Source organism: Hemitrygon akajei, chromosome 26 (genome assembly GCF_048418815.1).
Source record: "Hemitrygon akajei chromosome 26, sHemAka1.3, whole genome shotgun sequence".
Taxonomy (NCBI): Eukaryota; Metazoa; Chordata; class Chondrichthyes; order Myliobatiformes; family Dasyatidae; genus Hemitrygon; species Hemitrygon akajei.
The window spans coordinates 15,960,260-15,983,668 of NC_133149.1; the positions used below are offsets into that span (position 1 = coordinate 15,960,260).

The 23,409-nt window shown below is 43.5% G+C and overlaps 1 protein-coding gene across 8 annotated transcripts in view; it reads right to left on the bottom strand.

Moving 5' to 3' along the window:
• The window catches only part of kcnj5 (potassium inwardly rectifying channel subfamily J member 5), a 79,011-nt gene that overhangs the window by 17,020 nt on the left and 38,582 nt on the right, over window positions 1-23,409 (bottom strand). The gene's annotated exons all lie outside the window — the stretch shown is intronic.

Here is a 23,409-nt window from a genome sequence, read left to right on the forward strand (position 1 = left end):
AAGATTTTTCCTTAAGGAAATGATGTTGATTTTGGCCTATTTTGTCATATGCCTCCAAGTACTGCAAAACCGTATCCTTAACAATAAACTCTAACATCTTCACAACCACTGAGGTCAGGCTAACTGGCCTATAATTTCCTTTCTTCTTCCTCCCTCCCTTCTTGAAGAGTGGAGTTTGCAATTTTCTAGTCTTCCAGAAACATGCCAGAATCTATTGATTTTTGAAAGATCATTACTAATGCCTCCACAATCTCTTCAGCTACCTCTTTCAGAAACCTGGGATGCAGTCCATCAGGTCAGGTGACTTATTTGCCTTCAGACCTTCCAGTTTCCCAAACATCATCTCCCTAGTAATAGCAACTGCACTCCCTTCTGTCCCTTGACACTCTTGAACTTCCGGCATACTACTAGTGTCCTCCACATTGATACAATATACAGGTACTTATGCAGTTCATCTGTCATTTCTTTGCCCTCCCCTCATTGCTATCTCTCCAGTGCCATTTTCCAGCAGTCCAACATCTACTCTCACCTCTTTTTTTTCTCTTTCTATATCCCAAAAAAACCTTTTCATATCATTTTTGATATTATTGGCTAACTTACCTTCATATTTCACCGCTTATGGTTTTTTTTTCAGTTGCCTTCTATTAGCTTTTAAAAATTTCAGAATCAGAATCAGGTTTATTATCACTAGCATGTGTCGTGAAATTTGTTAACTTAGCAGTAGCAGTTCAATGCAATTCATAATATAGAAAGAAAAAAAGAAATAAATCAATTACAGTAAGTATATATATGTATATTAAATAGATCAAAATAGTGTAAACACAGAAATAATACATATTAAAAAAGTGAGGTAGTGTTCATGGGCTCAATGTCCATTTAGGAATCGGATGGCAGAAGGGAAGAAGCTGTTCCTGAATCACTGAATGTGTGCCTTCAGGCTTCTGTACCTCCTACCTGATGGTAACAGTGAGAAAAGGGCATGCCTGGGAGATGGGGCTCCTTCATAATGGACATTGCCTTTCTGAGGCACCAATCCTTGAACATGTCTTGGATACTATGGAGACTAGTACCCAAGATGGAGTTGACTAATTTTACAACTTTCTGTACCTTCTTTTGGTCCTGTGCAATAGCACCACCCCGTCCCCCACCCCCCATGATACAGCTTGTCAGAATGCTGTCCATGGTACATCTATCATCTATAGAAGCTTTTGACAAACCAAATCTCCTCAGACTCCTGATGAAATAAAGCTGCTGTTTTCCCTTCTTTGTAGTTGCATCAATATTCTGGGACCAGCTTAGATCCTCAGAGATTTTGACACCCAGGAACTTGAAATTGCTCACTCTCTCCCCTCTATGAGGATTGTTGTGTGTTCCTCCATCTTACTCTTCCTGAAGTCCACAATCAGCTCTTTCATCTTACTGACGTTGAGTGCAAGGTTTTTGCTGTGACACCATTCAACTAGTTGGCATATCTTGCTCCTGTATACCCTCTTGTCACCATTTGAGATTCTAATAATGGTTGTATCATCAGCAAATTTATAAATGGTATTTGAGCTATACCTAGCCACACAGTCATGAGTATACAGAGAGTAGAGCAGTGGGCTAAGCACACACCCCTGAGGCGCACCAGTGTTGATCGTCAGCGAGGCGGAGATATTATCACCAATTGGCCCTCTATTGGGGCCTGCCATCTTGTGAGGGTTCACCCTCTTTAAAGACAGCCTAACATTGGCCTCTGAGACAGAGATCACAGGTTCACCAGGTGCAGCAGGGATCTTCACAGCTGCAGTTATACTCTCTCTTTCAAAGCAGACAATGAAAGCATTGAGCCCATCTGGTAATGAAGCTTCACTGCCATTCATGCTATTGGGTTTCGCTTTGTTGGAAGTAATGCCCTGCAAACCCTGCCACAGTTGTCGTGCATCCGATGTTGCCTCCAACCTCGTTTGAAATAGTCTCTTCGCATTGAAGTAGCCCCCCGCAAGTCATACCTGGTTTTCTTTTACAGACCTGGGTCACCAAACTTATATGCCAGAGATTTCCCAACCCTCGAACTTCCCTAATAATATAATGTCTCTATTATATTATAGAGACATATAATTTGTGCTCTATTATATGTCCTCTCTTTTGCTCTTATATTGGCTTTGACTTCCCTTGTCAGCCACAGTTGTGTCATCCTGCCTTTAGAATATTTCCTCGTCTTTGGGATGTATCTATCCAGCACCTTCCGAATTGCTCGCAGAAACTCCAGCCGTTGCTGTTCTGCCGTCATCCCTGCTAGTGTCCCCTTCCAATCAACTTTAGCCAGCTCTTCTCTCATGTCTCTGTAATTCCCTTTACTCCACTGGAATACTGATACATCTCATTTTAGCTTCTCCCTCTCAAATTGCAGGGTGATTACTGTTTCCTAAGGGTTCCTTCACCTTTAGCTCCTTAATCATATCCGGTTCACTACACAACACCCAATCCAGTATTGCTGATCCCCTAGTGGGCTCAATCACGAGCTGCTCTAAAAAGTCATCTCGGGGGTGTTGGCCAGAAGAAACTGCAGTCTGATGCAGGAAGCAATGTGATTGCAGCAGGACTTAGACAAATTGGAAGAATGGGCAAAAAAGTGGCAGATGGAATACAATGTTGGGGAATGTATGATAATGTATATTGGTAAAAGGAACTATAGTGCGGACTATTATCTAAATGGGGAGAAAGTTCAAACATCAGAGGTGTAGAGGGACTTAGGAGTCCTTGTGCAAGACTCCCAGGAGGTTAATTTACAGGTTGAATCTATGGTAAAGAAGGCAAATGCAATTTTGGCATTTATTTTAAGGGGAATAGAATATAAAAGCAAGGAGACAATGCTGAGGCTTTGTAAGACACTGGTCAGGCTGCACTTGGAAGATTACCAACAGTTTTGGGCTCCATATCTCAGGAAGGATGTGTTGTCATTGGAGAGAGTCTAGAGGAGGTTCCAGGAATGAAGGGGTTAACATATGAGGATCGTTTGGCAGCTTTGGGCCTGTACTCACTGGAATTTAGAAGAATACGGGGGGGGAGGGGAATCTCATTGAAACCTACCGAATGTTGAAAGGACTGTGTAGGGTGGATGTGGAGAGAATGTTTCCTGTGGTGGGGGTATCCAGAACCTGAGGGCACAGCCTCAAAATTGAGGGGCGATCCTTCAGAACAGAGGTAAGGAGGAATTTTTTTAGCCAGAGTCGTGAATCTGTGGAATGCTCTGCCACAGACTATGGTGGAGGCCAAGTCCGTATGTATATTTAAAGCAGAAGTTGATCGTTTCCTGATCGGTCAGGGAATCAAAAGATATGGTGAGAAGGCAGGTGTATGGGATTGAGTTGGATCCAGGATCATGATGAAATGGTGGAGCAGACTCAATGGGCTGAATGGCCTAATTCTGCTCCTATGTCTTATGGACTCTGTGATACCTTCCATGTTATACCTGCCAATCTCTAACTGCGCTGCAAGATCACCTACCTTATTCCGTACACTGCTTGCATTCAAATATAACACCTTCAGTCCTGTATTCATCACCCTTTTTTTATTTTGGCCCGCTGTTGCACTTCAAGTATTCCCACTGACTGCAATTTTGCCCTATCACCTGCCTGTCCTTCCTCACAGCCTCACTACACACTGTATACCAACTGCCCCACCCTCAGCCCTATCACTCTGGTTCCTGTCCCCCTGTCAAATTAGTTTAAACCCTCCCAACAGCTTGAGCAAACCTGCCCAGAAGGATATTGGTCCCACTTGGGTTCAGGTGTAACCTGTCCTTTTCATACAGGCCGTACCTTCCCCGGAAGAGATCCCAATGATCCAGAAATCTGAAACCCTGTCCTCTGCATCACTTCCTCAACCACACATTCACCTGCTGAATCATCTTACCCTCACTGGCATGTGGCACAGGCAGCAATCCAGCGATGACTACCTTCAAGGACCTGCTTTTCAGCTTTCTACCTAACTCTCTAAATTCTCTCTTAAGGTCCTGCTCCCTTTTCCTACCAGTGACGTTGGTCCTAATATGTACCATGGCTTCTGGCTGATTACTCTCCTCCTTGAGAATGCCATTGACCTGATCCGAGATGGGTGCATGATTATTTCCTGAACGGAGTGCTGGGCTGGCAGATAAAGCGTAAAATACAGAACATGCATGTTGTGCCGATCTTTTTAACCTACTCCAGTCCCATGCAGAGGTGAGTCTGCACATGCTGGCAATGTGTGTGCTTTTTTTTGCTTCTTCCTGCTTCCAGCACACTCCAAATTCTGGTTCAATCTACCTCTTCCCTCCTACATAGCCCGTATCCCTCCATCTTCTTTACATTTATCTCGAGATACAGCACGGTAACAGGCCCTTCCAGCCCAATGAGCCCAGGCCACCCAATTACACCCATGTGACCAATTAACCTACTAACACATGCATCTTTGGAAAGTGGGAGGAAACTGCAGCGCCTGGAGAAAACCCTCACGATTAAGGGGAGAAACTACAAACTTCATACAGCCTCTGTAAGAGTCTCTTAAATACACCTATTGAATCAGCCTCTACCAGCAACCCTGGCAGTGCACTGCATTCCAGGCATCCATCACTCTTGCTGACATTCCCTCAAACTTTTCTCCACTCAGCTTAAGCAGATGCCCTCTGGTAATGACAATTGCTACCTTGGAAAAAAGATGATGGCTGTCCACTCTATCTATGTCTCTTATCATCTGATGTATCTCTGTTCAGTCGCTACTCATCTTCTGTCACCCCAAGGAAAAAAGCTCTAGCTTGCTCATGCTTTCCTCATGCTCTCTAATTCGGGCAGCATCCTGTTAAATCTCCTCTGCACCCTCTCTAAAGCTTCCCCATTTTTTCTATAATGAGGTGACCAGAAATGAAAACACTATTCCACGTGTGGTCTAACTAGAGGTTTATACAGTGCAACATTACCTTGGGGTTCTTAAACTCAATTCTCGATTAATGAAAGCCAGCACATCCTATCAACTTTCACAGCAACTTTGAGGGATCTATGAATTTGGACCCCAAGATCACTCTGTTTCTCCACACTGCTAAGGCTCCTGCCATTAACCTTGTACTCTGTCTTCTCACACTTCTAGATTGAACTCCATCTGACACTTCTCCATCCAATCCTGCATCCTGACTACATCCTTCTATATTGACCTACGGCAACCTTCTAAATTATCCACAATACTTCAACTTGAGTGTCATTTGCAAACTTACGAACCCACTTCCACATTTCCTCCTCCAAGTTATTTACAAAAATCACAATAAGTTGGGATCCCATACAGAACCCTGCGGATCATCATTAGTCACCAACCAGCAGACAGAATACATTCTACTCTGCAGGAAAGCCAATTCTGAATCCACTCAGGCAAAGTTCCATGGATTCCATGCTTCCTGACTTTCTGAACGAACCTACAATGTGGAACCTTCTCAACACCTTACTAAAATCTATATATACCACATCCACTGCTCTACCTTCCTCAGTGTGTGTTGTCACTTCCTTAAAGAATTCAGCCTCACGAGGCTTTACCTGCCCCAAACAAAGCCACACTGACTAATCCTAATCAGGCTATGCTTCTCCAAATGCTTGTAAATTCTTTCCCCTTATTTACCCACCTCTGACGTAAGACTTGTTGGTCCATAATATGCAGGATTATCCCTATTATCTTTCTTGAACAATAGAACAACATTTGCCACACTCCAACCATCTGGTACTCCTCCTGTGTCTACTGTTCTTCTTCGCAGAAAGGGGATCAAATCTTCCCACTCCTGGAGAATGGGGACGACTGGTCCCATCCCGGGGAATATGTAAGATTTTCGGCCTTTGGTGGGGGAGGGTGGTGATATTTTAAACAACCAGGTATGGAAGGGGGAATACATCAGACTGGGCTCATCGTGAACAGTGCAAGGACAAAGAATACGTACACGACGCTGGAAAAACTCAGCAGGTCAGGCAGCATCTGTGAGAAAAGAGTAGCCAACGTTTCGGGCCGAGACCCTTCATCAGGAATGGGGGGGAAGAGAGGGCTGAAGCCCAGTAATAGAGATAGGGGAGGGGGAAGAGCTAGAGGCGCCAGGTGGAGAACCAATCAGAGGGAAGGATAAAGGGGGGAGGGGATAAGCATGAAAGAACTGTAGAGATAAAGGAGCAGAAAGTTGAAAGGGGAGAGGGGCAGAGAGGGACCTAGGATAGGGGGAGGGGGAGGGAATTACCGGAAATTGGAGAATTCAATGTTCATACCACCAGGCTGGAGGCTACCCAGACGGTAGATGAGGTGTTGCTCCTCCAACCTGAGTTTGGCCTCATCATGGCAGTAGAGGAGGCCATGTATGGACATATCTAGATGGGAATGAGAGGCAGAGTTGAAGTGGGTGGCAACCGGGAGGTCCTGTCTATTGTGACGGACGGAGCGGAGGTGCTCCCTCCCTCCCTCCCCCTCCCCCCATCCTAGGTCCCTCTCTGCCCCTCTCCCCTTTCAACTTTCTGCTCCTTTATCTCTACGGTTCTTTCATGCTTATCCCCTCCCCCTCCCCCTTTATCTTTCCTCTGATTGGTTTTCCACCTGGCGCCTCTAGACCCTACCCCCTCCCCTATCTCTATTACTGGGCTTCGGCCCTCTCTTCCCCCCCATTCCTGATGAAGGGTCTTGGCCCAAAACGTTGGCTACTCTTTTCTCATGGGTGCTGCCTGACCTGCTGAGTTCTTCCAGCGTTGTGTACGTATTCTTTGATCCACAGCATCTGCAGTTGTATTTTAGTGCAAGGACAAAACCTGCATCTACCTTCAGCCCAATGTAGAGACCAGTCTATGGTATGCTGGCAATGAGCTGCTTTCTAGACATAGTGTAGTTCCCCATCTGTAGCCAGCTCACTCCAAACAGCTGGCACTAGCATGCCAACAGAGAGCAGCTCTATCTGCAGTACTTATTTACATGAAAGTTGAGGGAGATGCAAACCTGACCTAATATACGAACTAGGCTTCTTCCGGCTAGTTAGTGATGGTCATTTATGGCTCCCACCTCTGGCAATTTCCCAGAAAGTGGAATTACCTGGTAGATAGATAGATAGATAGATACTTTATTCATCCCCATGGGGAAATTCAACATTTTTTCCAATGTCCCATACACTTATTGTAGCAAAACTAATTACATACAATACTTAACTCAGTAAAAATATGATATGCATCTAAAATCACCCTCTCAAAAAGCATTAATAATAGCTTTTAAAAAGTTCTTAAGTAGTTTACTTAAATACATTGAGTCCTAACCCCAGCACTTTAACATATCTTACTCCTGGCGGTTGAATTGTAAAGCCGAATGGCATTGGGGAGTATTGTCCTCTTCATCCTGTCTGAGGAGCATTGCATCGATAGCAACCTGTCGCTGAAACTGCTTCTCTGTCTCTGGATGGTGCTATGTAGAGGATGTTCAGGGTTTTCCATAATTGACCGTAGCCTACTCAGCGCCCTTCGCTCTGCTACCGATGTCATACTCTCCAGTTCTGTGCCCATGACAGAGCCCGCCTTCCTTACCAGCCTATTAAGACGTGAGGCGTCCCTCTTCTTAATGCTGCCTCCCCAACATGCCACCACAAAGAAGAGGGCGCTCTCCACAACTGACCTATAGAACATCTTCAGCATCTCACTACAAACATTGAATGACGCCAACCTTCTAAGGAAGTACAGTTGACTCTGTGCCTTCCTGCACAAGGCATCTGTGTTGGCAGTCCAGTCTAGCTTCTCGTCTATTCATTGCTATCCCTATTCCCATTCCAATCTATGGTCTCTCTTTTGACACCATGGAACCACTCTCAGAGTGAATGAGAAACAGCTCATATTCCGTCTGGGTAGCCTCCAAACTGATGGCATGAAATTCAATTTCTTCTTCTGGTAAAGTGCTTTTTCACTCCTCTACTATTCGCCACTCTGACATTTTGAATGCTCTCAACTGCCTATCACTTACCCTGTGCCCCAAATTTACCCCTTTCACCCACCACTTTCTCTGCCTCACTTAACCCTCATATCTTCCTCACATCCTCATCATCCTCACATCCTTATCCTCCTATCTTCATAATCACATCCTCATCCCCCCCAGATCCTCATCCACACGTACACATTACATTCTCCTTCTCACATCCTTATCATCACACCCCCATCCACATCCTCACATCCTCATCCTCCTCACATCAGCATCCTCACATCCTCATTTTCACATCCCCACTCTCACATCCTCATTGTCACGTCCTCGTCTTCTTCACATCCTCACCCTCAAATCCTCATCCTCCTCATATCCTCACCTTTACATCCTCATCTTCACATCCTCATCCTCCTCTCATCCTCATCTTCACATTCTCAGTCCTCGAGACACAAGGCTTGGAGAAGCGATGCAGAAGATTGTAATATCAGAACGATGATTTGCTGGTCTCCGCCTTCTTTATTACAGGAGTGACCTCTCTCTTGCTGGAGAGAGAGAGCCTGTCTGAGATAGCGAAGTGCTGGGTTATGGACTAAAGTTTGATGGACTCTGGATCAATGGACTCTTTGCTGCTTCTGCTGCCACTCACATGGTGTGGGGGTGGGGATGGGGTTGGTGCTTCTGCTGGGGTGGGTGGGGTTTGAAGCTGAGGAAAGCCAAAATCAGATCTGATGAAAGATTGTTGACTTGAAACTTTGGCCTTCTTTCTCTCTCCATGGACACTGCCTTACCCACTGAGCATTTCTTTGTTTATATTACTGAGGATACAAGATATCCTGAAGTGGGAGGGTGAGGAGCCAGAGGTCATGGTACATATAGGTACTAATGACATAGGTAGGAAAAGGGAAGAGGTCCTGAAAGGAGAATATAGGGAGTTAGGAAGGGAGTTGAGAAGAAAGACCGCAAAGGTAGTAATCTCGGGATTACTGCCTGTGCCACGTGACAGTGAGAGTAGGAATGGAATGAGGTGGAGGACAAATGTGTGGCTGAGGAATTGGAGGAGGGGGCAGGGATTCAAGTTTCTGTATCATTGGGACCTCTTTTGGGGCAAGTGTGACCTGTGCAAAAAGGACGGGTTGCACTTGAATCCCAGGGGGACCAATATCCTGGCGGGGAGATTTGCTAAGGCTACTGGGGAGACTTTAAACTAGAATGGTTGGGGGTTGGGAATCAAATTGAAGAGACTAGGAGAGGGGAGGTTAGTTCACAAATAGAGAAAGCTAGTAGACAGTGTGTGAGGGAGGATAGGCAGGTGACAGAGAAGGGGAGCACTCAGATTGAAGATGTAGGGGAGAAGGAAGAAAAAGATAATAAAGTTGTTTGCACTGTTAGGGATAAACAGAGAGTAAGAGGTGGAGAATTTCTTAAATGCATTTATTTTAATGCTAGGAGCATTGTAAGAAAGGTGGATGAGCTTAGAGCATGGATTGATACCTGGAAATATGATGTTGTAGCTATTAGTGAAACGTGGTTGCAGGAGGGGTGTGATTGTCAACTAAATATTCCTGGATTTCATTGCTTCAGGTGTGATAGAATCAGAGGGGCAAGATGGGGAGGTGTTGCATTGCTTGCCAGAGACAATATTACAGCGGTGCTTTGGCAGGATAGATTAGAGGGCTCATCTAGGGAGACTATTTCGGTAGAATTGAGGAATAGGAAAGGTGTAGTAACACTTATAGGGGTGTATTATAGTCCACCTAATGGGGAGCGAGAATTGGAGGAGCAAATATGTAAGGAGATAGCAGATATTTGTAGTAAGCACAAGGCTGTGATTGTGGGAGATTTTAATTTTCCACACATAGACTGGGAAGCCCATTCTGTAAAAGGGCTGGATGGTTTGGAGTTTGTAAAATGTGTGCAGGATAGTTTTTTTCAGCAATACATAGAGGTACCAACTAGAGAAGGGGCTGTGTTGCATCTCCTGTTAGAGAATGAGATAGGTCAGGTGACGGAGGTATGTGTTGGGGAGCACTTCGGGTCCAGTGATCACAATGCCATTAGTTTCAATATAATTATGGAGAAGGATAGGACTGGACCCAGGGTTGAGATTTTTGAGTGGAGAAAGGCTAACTTTGAGGAGATGTGAAAGGATTTAGAAGGAGTGGATTGGGACAATTTGTTTTATGGGAAGGATGTAATAGGTCATTTAAAGGTGAAATTTTGAGGGTAAAGATTTTTTATGTTCCTGTTAGGTTGAAAGGAAAGGTTAAAAGTTTGAGAGAGCCATGGTTTTCAAGGGATATTGGAAACTTGGTTCGGAAAAAGAGAGAGATCTACAATAAATATAGGCATCATGGAGTAAATGAGGTGCTTGAGGAATATAAAGAATGTAAAAAGAATCTTAAGAAAGAAATTAGAAAAGCTAAAAGAAGATATGAGGTTGCTTTGGCAAGTAAGGTGAAAATAAATTCAAAGGGTTTCTACAGTTATATTAATAGCAAAAGGATAGTGAGGGATAAAATTGGTCCCTTAGAGAATTAGAGTGCACAGCTATGTGTGGAGCCAAAAGAGATGGGGGAGATTTTGAACAATTTCTTTTCTTCGGTATTCACTAAGGAGAAGGATATTGAATTGTGTAAGGTAAGGGAAACAAGTAGGGTAGTTATGGAAACTGTGATGATTAAAGAAGAGGAAGTACTGGTGCTTTTAAAGAATATAAAAGTGGATAAGTCTCCAGATCCTGTCAGGATATTCCCTAGGACCTTGAGTGATGTTAGTGTAGAAATAGAAGGGGCTCTGACAGAAATATTTCAAATGTTATTAGAAATGGGGATGGTGCCGGAGGATTGGCGTATTGCTCATGTTGTTCCATTGTTTAAAAAGGGTTCTAAGAGTAAACCTAGCAATTATCGGCCTGTAGGTTTGACATCAGTGGTGGGTAAATTAATGGAAAGTATTCTTAGAGATGGTATATATAATTATCTGGATAGACAGGGTCTAATTAGGAGCAGTCAACATGGATTTGTGCGTGGAAGGTCATGTTTGACAAATCTTATTGAATTTTTTGAAGAGGTTACTAGGAAAGTTGACGAGGGTAAAGCAGTGGATGTTGTCTATATGGACTTCAGTAAAGCCTTTGGCAAGGTTCCACATGGAAGGTTAGTTAGGAAGGTTCAATCATTAGGTATTAATATTGAAGTAGTAAAATGGATTCAACAGTGGCTGGATGGGAGATGCCAGAGAGTAGTGGTGGATAACTGTTTGTCAGGTTGGAGGCCAGTGACTAGTGGTGTGCCTCAGGGATTTGTACTGGGTCCAATGTTGTTTGTCATATACAGTAATGATCTGGATGATGGGGTGGTAAATTGGATTAGTAAGTATGCAGACGATACTAAGATAGGTGGCGTTGTGGACAATGAAGTAGGTTTTCAAGGCTTGCAGAGAGATTTAGGCCAGTTAGAAGAGTGGGCTGAAAGATGGCAGATGCTGATAAGTGTGAGGTGCTACATTTTGGTAGGACTAATCAAAATAGGACATACATGGTAAATAGACAATAGACAATAGGTGCAGAAGTAGACCATTCGGCCCTTCGAGCCTGTACCGCCATTCTGAGATCATGGTTGATCATCTACTATCAATACCCGGTTCCTGCCTTGTCCCCATATCCCTTGATTTCCCTATCCATGAGATACCTATCTAGCTCCTTCTTGAAAGCATCCAGAGAATTGGCCTCCACTGCCTTCCGAGGCAGTGCATTCCAGACCCCCACAACTCTCTGGGAGAAGAAGTTTTTCCTTAACTCTGTCCTAAATGACCTAACCCTTATTCTCAAACCATGCCCTCTGGTACTGGACTCTCCCAGCATCTGGAACATATTTCCTGCCTCTATCTTGTCCAATCCCTTAATAATCTTATATGTTGCAATCAGAATGGTAGGGCTTTGAGGAATGCAGTAGAACAGAGTGATCTAGGGATAATGGTGCATAGTTCCCTGAAGGTGGAATCTCATGTGGATAGGGTGATGAAGAAAGCTTTTGGTATGCTGGCCTATAAATCAGAGCATTGAGTGTAGGAGTTGGGATGTAATGTTAAAATTGTACAAAGCATTGGTGAGGCCAAATTTGGAGTATTGTGTACAGTTCTGGTCACCGAATTATAGGAAAGATGTCAACAAAATAGAGAGAGTACAGAGGAGATTTATTAGAATGTTACCTGGGTTTCAGCACCTAAGTTACAAAGAAAGGTTGAAAAAGTTAGGTCTTTATTCTTTGGAGCGTGGAAGATTGAGGGGGGACTTGATAGAGGTATATAAAATTATGAGGGGGATAGATAGAGTTGACGTGGATAGGCTTTTTCCATTGAGAGTAGGGGAGATTCAAACAAGAGGACATGAGTTGAGAATTAAGGGGCAAAAGTTTAGGGGTAACATGAGGGGGAACTTCTTTACTCAGAGAGTGGTAGCTGTGTCGAACAAGCTTCCAGTAGAAGTGGTAGAGGCAGGTTTGATATTGTTATTTTTAAAAAATTGGATAGGTATAAGGGCAGGAAAGGAATGGAGAGTTATGGGCTGAGTGCAGGTCGGTGGGACTAGGTGAGAGTAAGCATTTGGCACGGACTAGAAGGGCCGAGATGGCCTGTTTCCATGCTGTAATTGTTATATGGTTATATAGGGTAACATTGTCACCACTGCAGCCCAGAAACCCTCTAACTGCTCAGATTCCCCTTTGGGAACCAGTCTCGCCTCCATGGACTGAGTATATACTTTCCATTCCTCAGTAAAGCAGCTAGCACAGTCAAAGACCCCACCCACCCTGACATTTTCTCTTCTCCTTTCTTCCACTGGGCAGAAGACACATGAGCCAGAAAACACTTACAGCCAGGCTCAGGAACAGCTTCTATCCCATTGGTAACAGACTCTTGTAGGATATGATGGACTCTTGATTTCACAATTTACCTCATTGGGATCTTTCACTTCATCATTTACATGCACTACACTTTTTTGTGGTAACATTTTCACTTTATTCTATGTTAACATTGTTTTACCTTATTACAACTCAATGCACTGTGTAATGATTTGATCTGTATGAACAGCATGCAAGACATGTTCTTCACTGTGTCTTGGTGCATGTCACAATAATAAACAGAACCAAACCAACAGTTTTCCTCTCACGTTCCTTGTGTATCGACTCCGTCAAACGTTTACTCATCCGAGCCCTGCGTGCTATGGGGCAGCCACTGCCGGAGATGGCAAATGGATTCTGGGTGAGTGCGTAGGACCAGCATCAACATCCTCCATCGCTGGATTGTTTTAGTATTTTATCTGGAGGTTCATTAAATTCACCATAGCAGATCAGTGTAGAGTCTGAAGGTGATTCTATACAAACTGAGCTGTCTAAGAAAATTTATGCATGTTCCAAATTTCAGAGGGAGGAAAATAAGGTTCAGTTCTTGCTCTAGTGCAGGAATCATGGAATTGTACAGCATAGAAACAAGCCTTTCAGCCCACTGAATCCCCACTGAGCATCAACCACCCATTTACACTAATCTCACTGCATTCTCCCCATATTCCCAATGACTGTCACCAGATTCTAGCACTTACTTACACACTGGGAGCAATTTACAGTGGTCAGTGAATCCCTCAGCTGTTCAGTGTTGTGTTTTTAACATTTCAGTAATATTTGAGTGATATTGTAAATATATTGGTAGATTAAGCATTCTTTGTTGTTTAAATAATTCATTATGGGTTATATGTAAAAGTACATGCATGGCATATGTCACCACGCAACTACATCATGTGTACACACCCCGCTTAAACTAATAGCAAAGTTAGATTTGTATTCCTGGCTCTATTGCTTTGTCTTCAATTAGTTTTTATGTTTTGGAGTTACAAAGCATAACAGTGGCGACAAGGATGATTTAAACAAACCTGAGATGAAAACCTACCTGTTGAAGTGCAGTGAGAAGTTGAGTTAAAAAATATGGCAGAAATCGGACAGATTCACAGGTTCATAAACAGTAATAATTATTTTTAAAAGAGCAGAAATGGCTGACTCTAATGGAAAAACTGACGTGTTTGATTGCAAAAGAGATAACTGGATTTTGTATACTGAGGAATTGCGGTATTTTAAAGCAAATGGAATAGCCAATAAGAAATGAGAACCAGTTTTGCTGAGTGTATTAGGTTTAAAGTCATACAGTTTGCTTAGAAGCTTGCTCAAGCCAAACCAACCAAAATGAAATTTGCTGATTGCATGAGAGTAATGCAAGAATATTTAGTTTGAAAGCATCGTTGATTGTTGAATGCTTTGGGTTTCATAAGCCACATCAAAAGGAAGGGGAGTCTATTGCAGTATACGTGGTTGAACTGAAGAAATCGCCTGAGCATTGTCAGTTGAATGATGGGCTTAATGATGCATTGAGAGATTGTGTAGTTTGTGGAATCTTACAAGAAAGCGTTCAAAATGGCTCCTAACTGAAGCACATTTAAAAGAGCAGTTGAAATAGCTTTATCAATGGAAACAGCAGACAGAGGCCCAATTGAGTTGTAGTCAGGAATGAAAGTGAGTGTGAACAACATTGTAATGTCTAAACTGAAGCGTGCCTGGATGAAGAAATTGTGTTACCATTGTGGCAGGGACTCACATACACCAGACCAATGCAGGTTTAAAGGTGAAACTTTCAGAAAATGTAACAAAGCAGGACAAATACAAATAGCATGTACGGCAGACAAAAATAAATAGGCTGTACAGGGATGAGAGAAAGATAAAAAGTCAAGTTGCAGGTTCAAAAAGAGCACTAATCTGCATGCTGTTGATGAAAAATCTAATAATGATGACAGTAACACAGGACAGAGCAGCATTGAGATTTACAACGTGAAAATTAACAATAGACAAGCAATATGGCTTATACCAGAAGTGAAAAGCAAATTATTTAAAATGGAATTGGACACTGGCTCAGTTGTTTCAGTCATTCCAAAAAATGAGTTTAAATGGCATTTCAAAGACACTAAATGGAAGCCTGTTGATATCCAACTAAGAAGTTATACTGGAGAAAAGGTAATTACCGTGGAAATGACATTCATAATAATGAAATACAATAGCCAACAAGCCACATTGGGCGTGTACGTGGTAGAAACAAAAGGGCCAGCATTGTGAGTGTGATTGGCTGAGACAACTACAACTTGACTGGAGATCCATCCACAATTTGCATGCCACATCCCCTCTGACAGAGTCAACTGAAAGCAAATTAAGGAAGGTAGTGGATGATGCCACAGCAGTGTTCAAGGATGCCACTGGAAAACTCAAACATATCAGGGGTAAAATAGTGTTAAATGAAAATGCCATAAGCAAGTTATACAAAGCTCATCCAGTTCCTTATATCATTTGTAATAAAGTAACCAGTGAGCTAGATTGCTTGGAGGCTGAAGGAATTCTTTACAAAGTTGAGTGGAGCCCATGGGCAATGCCAGCGATCCCAGTAGGCAAGAAGAATGGGTCTGTCAGGATCTGTGGTGATTTTCAGGTCATCATCAACCCAGAACTAAAAGCAAATCAATACACCTCTGCCCGGGATGGAGGATATCTTTGCAAACCTTTCTGGAGGAAAACACTTCAGCAAAGTGGACAAAGCTGAGGCCTACCTACAGATGGAGATGGAAGAAGATTCCAAAGTGTTTCTCACCATAAACCCTCACAAAAGGCTTAATCACTATAATAGGCTTATTTTTGGAGTAGCATCTGTATCTGCACTCTGGCAGAAAGCGATGGACCAGGTGCTGCAAGGCTGCCCAGGCCCTCAGTGTTACCAGGATGACATCATCGTTACCAGTAAAGGTAACAATGAACCTCTCCAAAATCTCAAGACAGTGTTAAAAGAGTAGAAAATTATGGACTCAGTGCATGATACAAGTATGAATTATTTAACCCAAGCATCACTTACTGCGGTCACACCATTAATGCACAAGAATTACACAAGCACGCTGAGAAAATTCAAGAAGCGATAGATGCCTCAAAGCCAAAGGACACATCACAGTTGCGGTCTGTTTTAGGATATGTCAACTATTATAACAGGTTCCTGCCAAACTTGGCTACTGGGCTCTACCCCTTGAACTCATTACGACAAATCAGGGAGAAGTGGCGATGGACAAAGCAGTGTGAGGTAGTTTTCCAAAAAGTAAAGGAAATAGTGATGTCAGACACTGTACTCACACATTATGATCCACAACGTCCAGTGAAGCTTGCTGTGTACTGTTTGGGATGCAACTCGTCCAAAATGTATCTGGAGCTGTCAGAATTACTTCCTGCAGTTCCAGAGTCCACTCCTACAACCACCACAGAGGAGGCCCCAGAACCTGAGATTGTTTCACAGCCACAAGTCTCACCTGTCAAGCAGAGTGATCCCTTTTGTCAGGAAAGATGTTATTCTACAAGAATAAGAAATCCTCCACAGTGATTAAATCTTCAGGGCTGTGTGTCTGTTGAGATGCATTCTATATAGAGTTGGAGTTTATAGCTAAGCAGGGAGGAGTGTTGCGTCTTTAATATTTCAGTAATATTTGAGTAATATTGTAAATATATTGTTTGATTAAGCATTCATTGTTGTTTACATAATTCATTACAGGTTATATGTAAAACTGTGTGCATGGCATATATCCATAAGTCATTATGCTGCTACATCATATGTGTGCACCTCACTTAAAATAAAAACAAAGTTAGACTTGCATTCACAGCTCCCTTGTTTTCCTTTTAATTAGTTTTTATGTTTTGAGGTTACAAAACATTATATTCGGCTTCTCCTTTGTCACATCACATTGGACAGAATACACATTCTTTGCTGACTCAGGCTCTTTGATCTACCATGTTGAGATAGAAACATAGAAACATCGAAAACCTACAGCACAATACCTTACCTTAGAAATTATCTAGGGTTACTCATAGCCCTCTATTTTTCTGAGCTCTATATACCTGCCCAGGAGTCTCTTAAAAGACCCTATCATACCCGCCTCCACCACCATTGCTGGAAGCCCATTCCACACACTCACCACTCTCTGCATAAAAAAATTACTACTGACATTTCCTCTGTACCTACTCCCAAGTACCTTAAAACTGTGCCCTCTCGTGCTAGCCATTTCAGCCCTGGGAAAAACCCTCTGACTATCCACACAATCAATGCCTCTCATCATCTTAGATACCTCTATCAGGTCACCTCTCAACCTCCAACGCTCTAAGGAAAAAAGGCTGAGTTCACTCAACCCATTCTCATAAGGCATGTTCCCCAATCCAGGCAACATCCTTGTAAATCTCCTCTGCACCCTTTCTATGGCTTCCACATCCTTCCTGTAGCGAGGCAACCAGAACTGAGCACAGTACTCCAAGTGGGGTCTGACCAGGGTCCAATATAGCTGCAACATTGCCCCTCGACTCCCAAACTCAATCCCATGGTTGATGAAGGCCAATGTACCGTATGCTTTCTTAACCACAGAGTCAACTTGCACAGCAGCTTTGAGTGTCCCATGGACTCGGACCTCAAGATCCCTCTGATCCTCCACAGTGCCAAGAATCTTGCCATCATATTTGACCTACCAAATTGAACCACCTCAGACTTATCTGGGTTGAATTCCATCTGCCACTTCTCAGCTCATCAATGTCCTGCTGTAACCTCTGACAGCCCTCCATGCTATCCGCAACACCTCCAACCTTTGTGCCATCAGCAAACTTACTAACCCATTCCTCCACTTCTTCATCCAGGTCATTTATAAAAATCACGAAGAGTAAGGGTCCCAGAACAGATCCTTGAGGCATTCCACTGGTGACCGACCTCCATGCAGGATATGACCCATCTACAGCCACTCTTTGCCTTCTATGGGCAAGCCAGTTCTGGATCCACAAAGCAATGTCCCCTTGGATCCCATGCCTCCTTACTTTCTCAATAAGCCTTACATGGGGTACCTTATCAAATGCCTTGCTGAAATCCATATACACTACATCTACTGCTCTTCCTTCATCAATGTGGATCACATCCTCAGAAAATTCAATCAGGCTCGTGAGGCACGACCTGCCTTTCACAAAGCCATGCTGACTATTCCTAATCATATTATGCTTCTCCAAATGTTCATAAATCCTGCCTCTCAGGATCTTCTCCATCAACTTACCAACCACTGAAATAAGACTCACTGGTCTATAATTTCCTGGGCTATCTCAACTCCCTTTCTTGAATAATGGAACAACATCCACAACCCTCCAATCCTCCGGAACCTCTCCCATCCCCATTGATAATGCAAAGCTCATCGCTAGAGGCTTAGCAATCTCCTCTCTCACCTCCCACAGTAGTCTGGGGTACATCCCATCCGGTCCTGGTGACTTATCCAACTTGATGCTCTCCAAAAGCTCCAGCACATCCTTTTCCTTAATATCTACATGCTCAGACTTTTCAGTCTGCTGTAAGTCATCCCTACAATCGCCAAGATCCTTTTCCGTAGTAAATACTGAAGCAAAGTACTCAGTAAGTACCTCTGCTATTTCCTTCAGTTCCATACACACGTTTCCACTGTCACACTTGATTTGTCCTATTCTCTCATGTCTTATCCTCTTGCTCTTCACATACTTGTAGAATGCCTTGGGGTTTTCCTTAACCCTGTCCACCAAGACCTTCTCATGGCCCCTTCTGGCTCTCCTAATTTCTTTCTTAAGCTCCTTCCTGCTAGCCTTATAATATTCTAGATCTCCATCATTACATAGTTTTTTGAACCTTTTGTAAGCTCTTCTTTTCTTCTTGAGTAGATTTACAACAGCCTTTGTCCACCACAGTTCCTGTACCCTACCATCCTTTTCCTCTTTCATTGGAATGTACCTATACTGAACTCCACGCAAATATCCCCTGAACATTTGCCACATTTCTTTCGTACATTTCCCTGAGAACATCTGTTCCCAATTTATGCTTGCAAGTTCCTGCCTGATAGCCGCATATTTCCCCTTACTCCATTTAAACGCATTCCTAACTTGTCTGTTCCTATCCTTCTCCAATGCTATGGTAAAGGAGATAGAATTGTGATCACTATCTCCAAAATGCTCTCCCACTGAGAGATCTGACACCTGACCGGGTTCATTTCTCAACACCCGATGAAGTACAACCTCTCCTCTTGTAGGTTTATCTACAAATTGTGTCAAGAAACATCTTGAACACACTTACCAAACTCCACCCCATCTAAACCCCTCGCTCCAGGGACATGCCAATCGATACCTGGGAAATTAAAATCTCCCATCACAACAACCCTGTTATTACTGCACCATTCCAGAATCTGTCTCCCTATCTGCTTCTCAATGTCCCTGTTACTATTGGGTGGTCTATAAAAAACACCCAGTAGTGTTCTTGACCCCTTCCTGTTTCTAACTTCCATGCACAGAGACTCCATAGACAATCCCTCCATGACTTACTATTTTTCTGCAGCCGTGACACTATCTCTGATCAACAGTGCCACGTCTCCACCGCTTTTGCCTCCCTCCCTGTCCTTTCTGAAACATCTAAAGCCTGGCACTTAAAGTAACCATTCCTGCCCCTGAGCCATCTAAGTCTCTGTAACGGCCACAACATCGTAGCTCCAAGTACTGATCCACAATCTAAGCTCATCTGCTTTGTTCATAATACTCCTTGCATTAAAATAGACACCTCTCAAACCATTAGTCTGAGTGCATCCCTTCCCTATCACTTGCCTATCCTCCCTCTCGAACTGTCTACAAGCTTTCTCTATTTGTGAGCCAACCTCCTCTTCCTCCATCTCTTCAGTTTGGTTCCCACCCCCCAGCAATCCTAGTTTAAAATCTCCCAAAAAGCCTTAGCAAACCTCACCGCCAGGATATTGGTCCCCCTGGGATTCAAGTGCAACCCGTCCTTTTTGTAGAGGTCACACCTGCCCCAAAAGAGGCCCCAATGATCCAGAAATCTGAATCCCTGCCCCCTGCTCCAATCCCTCAGCCACGCATTTATCCTCCACCTGGAGATGCTAGAGAGGGACCACACAGGGCTGGCATTGGTTCCACTTGACCCTCAGCACTTGCTGATTAGATGCAATGATTAACGCTGTCCTAGCGACTGCATCAACAACCAGTTCGGGGGATCTGCTGCAACAAATATAATGTGGACGGTATGACATGCCCTAATAATGGGCAACTGAGGCAGGACAGCAAGAAAGGACTGCCACCCATTTTCTCCTGAACTGGCATCAGCATCTGGACAAATTGACCAGGTCAAGTTCACAAGCAGTCCCTTAGGAAGATGAGGCTGCTATAACTGCGAGTGTGATCAACAAAATATCCCCAGGCTGCACGTGAATGGCATCACAGAGATGCTGTTTGAAACATCTCTACTTCTAGGTTTCTATGCCAACGTAATCACCAATCTCATGTAACAGAGTTAGATCGGTGAGATTTTTCACTGTATAATTCTTGGTCAGCAATGGACTACCAGCAACCAAAATAAGAACAGGATGAACACAATGGCTGGAGTGGGCATGATCGTGCTGAGTGACTTTATGCTGTATGGCTCTGACATGCCAAGAATCAGAGGAAACTGCTGTCTGGGGAATATAAAATTATGACAAAGGTGGGCTAAGCGAAGCAGAGGCAGATGGTTTCCAGTAACTATGTAACTTAGATAATGTGAGGCATTTAGAAAAGAGAGCAGGAGACGCATCATTCATACTGAGGATATTGTTTTAAGATATTTAAAACATTTATCGATCCTCAAAAGCAGCGGACCTGCACTCCAGACTCAAGTTACGAGCACAGTTCCCTTTTCAGAAAAAGGAAATGCAGAAAGCGTGCTCAGATACAAGTAATGCAGAACCCTTAGACCTCCACTTCCTACCATCCTGTGGCAAATGTACGATCTCTGGAAAATAAAATTGAAGACCTCAGAGCAAGATCATAGTACCAGAGGGACATCAGGGACTGCTGTGTACTTTGCTTCATGGAAACATGGCTCACCCCCACCATTTCAGGCACAGCGCTGCAGCCAGAGGGTTTCACCATCCACCACAAAGACTGAACAGCGGAGTCTCTTACAGGTAGAGGAAGGGGAGTGTGCTTCATGATTACTTCATCGTGGTGTACAAATGTGGCGGTTCTGTCTCCATCCTGTTCACCTGACCTGGAACATCTTGCAGTCAAATGTCATCTGAGGGAGTTTTCCACCATCGTCCTGGTAATGGTGTACAATCTACCTCAGGCCAACATCAGGCAGGTACTGGAGGAGCTGAGCACCATAGTCAGCAGTCACAAAACAGTGTGTCCTGATGCCTTCCCAATCATTGCAGGGGATTTCAACAAGGCCAGCTTGAAGAAGTCTCTGAACAAACACCACCAACACATCACCTAAAGAACCAGAGGAGCCAAAACACTTGACCACTGCAACACCACCATGAAGAATGCTTACTGTGCTATCCCATGCCCGCACTTTTGAAAGTCCGATCACCTAGCCACACAAGTCTGATCATACTTCTACTCCCAGTGTACAGGCAGAAACCGAGGACTGCAGCACACGTGGTGAGGATCACGGAACTATGGTCAAGGGAGGTGACGGAGTGCTTATAGGACTGCTTTGAATCAGTGGACTAGACAATATTCAGAGATTCATCTTCAAATCTGAATGAATATACTACAGTTGTCATTGAATTCATCAAGACCTGTGTGGATGAGTGCGTGCCTTTGAGAACATACTGGACATACCTGAACCAAAAGCCATGGATGAACCAGGAGATTCACAGTCTAGATCTATGGCATTCAACACGGATAATCCAGAATTATACAAGAAGCCCAGGTATGACCAACAGAAGGCTATTTTAAAACCCAATTCGATTGAATTTAGAGATGGCATTGGATGCACATTAGCTCTGGCAGGGCTTGCAGGCCATGATCTCTAACAAGGCAAAACCTAACAGTGAAGAGAGACCTTGATGAGGATGGCTAGAACCCAAGTGCTGGAGGATCCAAGGCTGGAATCGAAACACGATACTAGATTGAAACAAGAACTGAGTACTTAGCAAGACACTAGACAATAATCCAAGTAGAGTTTACGATTGAACACTGATGCTCCATTCAGGTGCTCTTTAAATACTGAATTCTTGGCACCAAAACATAACTGCCAACTAGAAGAACGATCCTAAACCATTTAAGGAGCTGCACCAGCTACTCATACACCGGAGGGATCAAGTGCCTAAACCCTGGAAGCTGGTGCGGTTGGTGATGAGGAGGTGTACAAGACTGAGATAGATCAGATGGTTGAGTGGTGTCACAACAACCTTGCACTCAACATTAATAAGGCCAAGCAATTGATTATGGACTTCAGGAAGTGGAAGTCAGGGGAATGTACACCAGTCCTCATCTATGGATCAGCTGTGGAAAGGGTGAGCAGTTTCAAATTCCTAGAAGTCAACATCTTTGAAAATCTATCCTGGGCCCAACATATTGATGCAATTACAAAGAAGGCACGAAAGAGGCTACATCTCATTAGGAGTTAGAGGAGATTTGGTATGTCACCAAAGACTCCAGCACATTTCTACAGATGTACTATGGAGAGCATTCTAATTAGTTGGATCAACATCTGCTATTGAGGAGTACTGCACAGAATTGGAAAAGGCTGCCGAAAGTTGCAAACTCAGCGAACTTAATCATGGGTATTAACCTCCAGGGCATCGAGGACACCTTCAAAAGGCGATGCCTCAAAAAGGTGGCATCCGTCACCACCCAGGAGATGCCTGCTTCTTATTGCTACCATCAATGAGGAGGTACAGGAGCCTGAAGACACACACTCAACATTTTAGGAATAGCTTTTTCCCTTCCTTCCACAATCAGATCTCTGAACAGACAATGAACCTATGTGCACTACCTCACTATTTCTTTTTGCTCTCTTTTTGTACGCCTTACATATACAGAGGATTCTGGTTAGTTGGGGCATTGGTTAATCAGAGCAGCTGCTTACTTGGGTCAATTCTTAACCTGTACACATACAGAACAGCAAAGGTCCCAGTATGAAAGTTGTAGCAAGGCAAGGGTTAGGGTAATGTCCAGGCAAGGATAGTTTACAGATTATGTGTAGTCAGCCCAGGTAAGGAAGGTCTTTTAAGGCAGGTCCTTGAAGAGCATAGCTTCCCCTCACATGGCTGGGTACCAGAGGCATTTGCCATACCAAGACAAGGTAAAGATGCAAATGAAGGATTTTAGGGTGATGCTTACTTTATTAATTCTGAGGTATTATTGGCCTTTAATATATAGATTCTATTGGCTATTAATAACTGTAGTGTGATTTGTGATTGATCATGCAAATAAGGACTTCAAATATACACAAAGTTACCAATTGGTCAATTCTGCATAAAAATGCATTTCTCTGTTCTGACTTCAGAAGAGTGTGGTGACCGGGGCCGGGCTATTCTCTTTGTGCATAAGTAAATAAAGAGTGATTGAGGAATGAGTGTGAGTTAATCAGAATCCA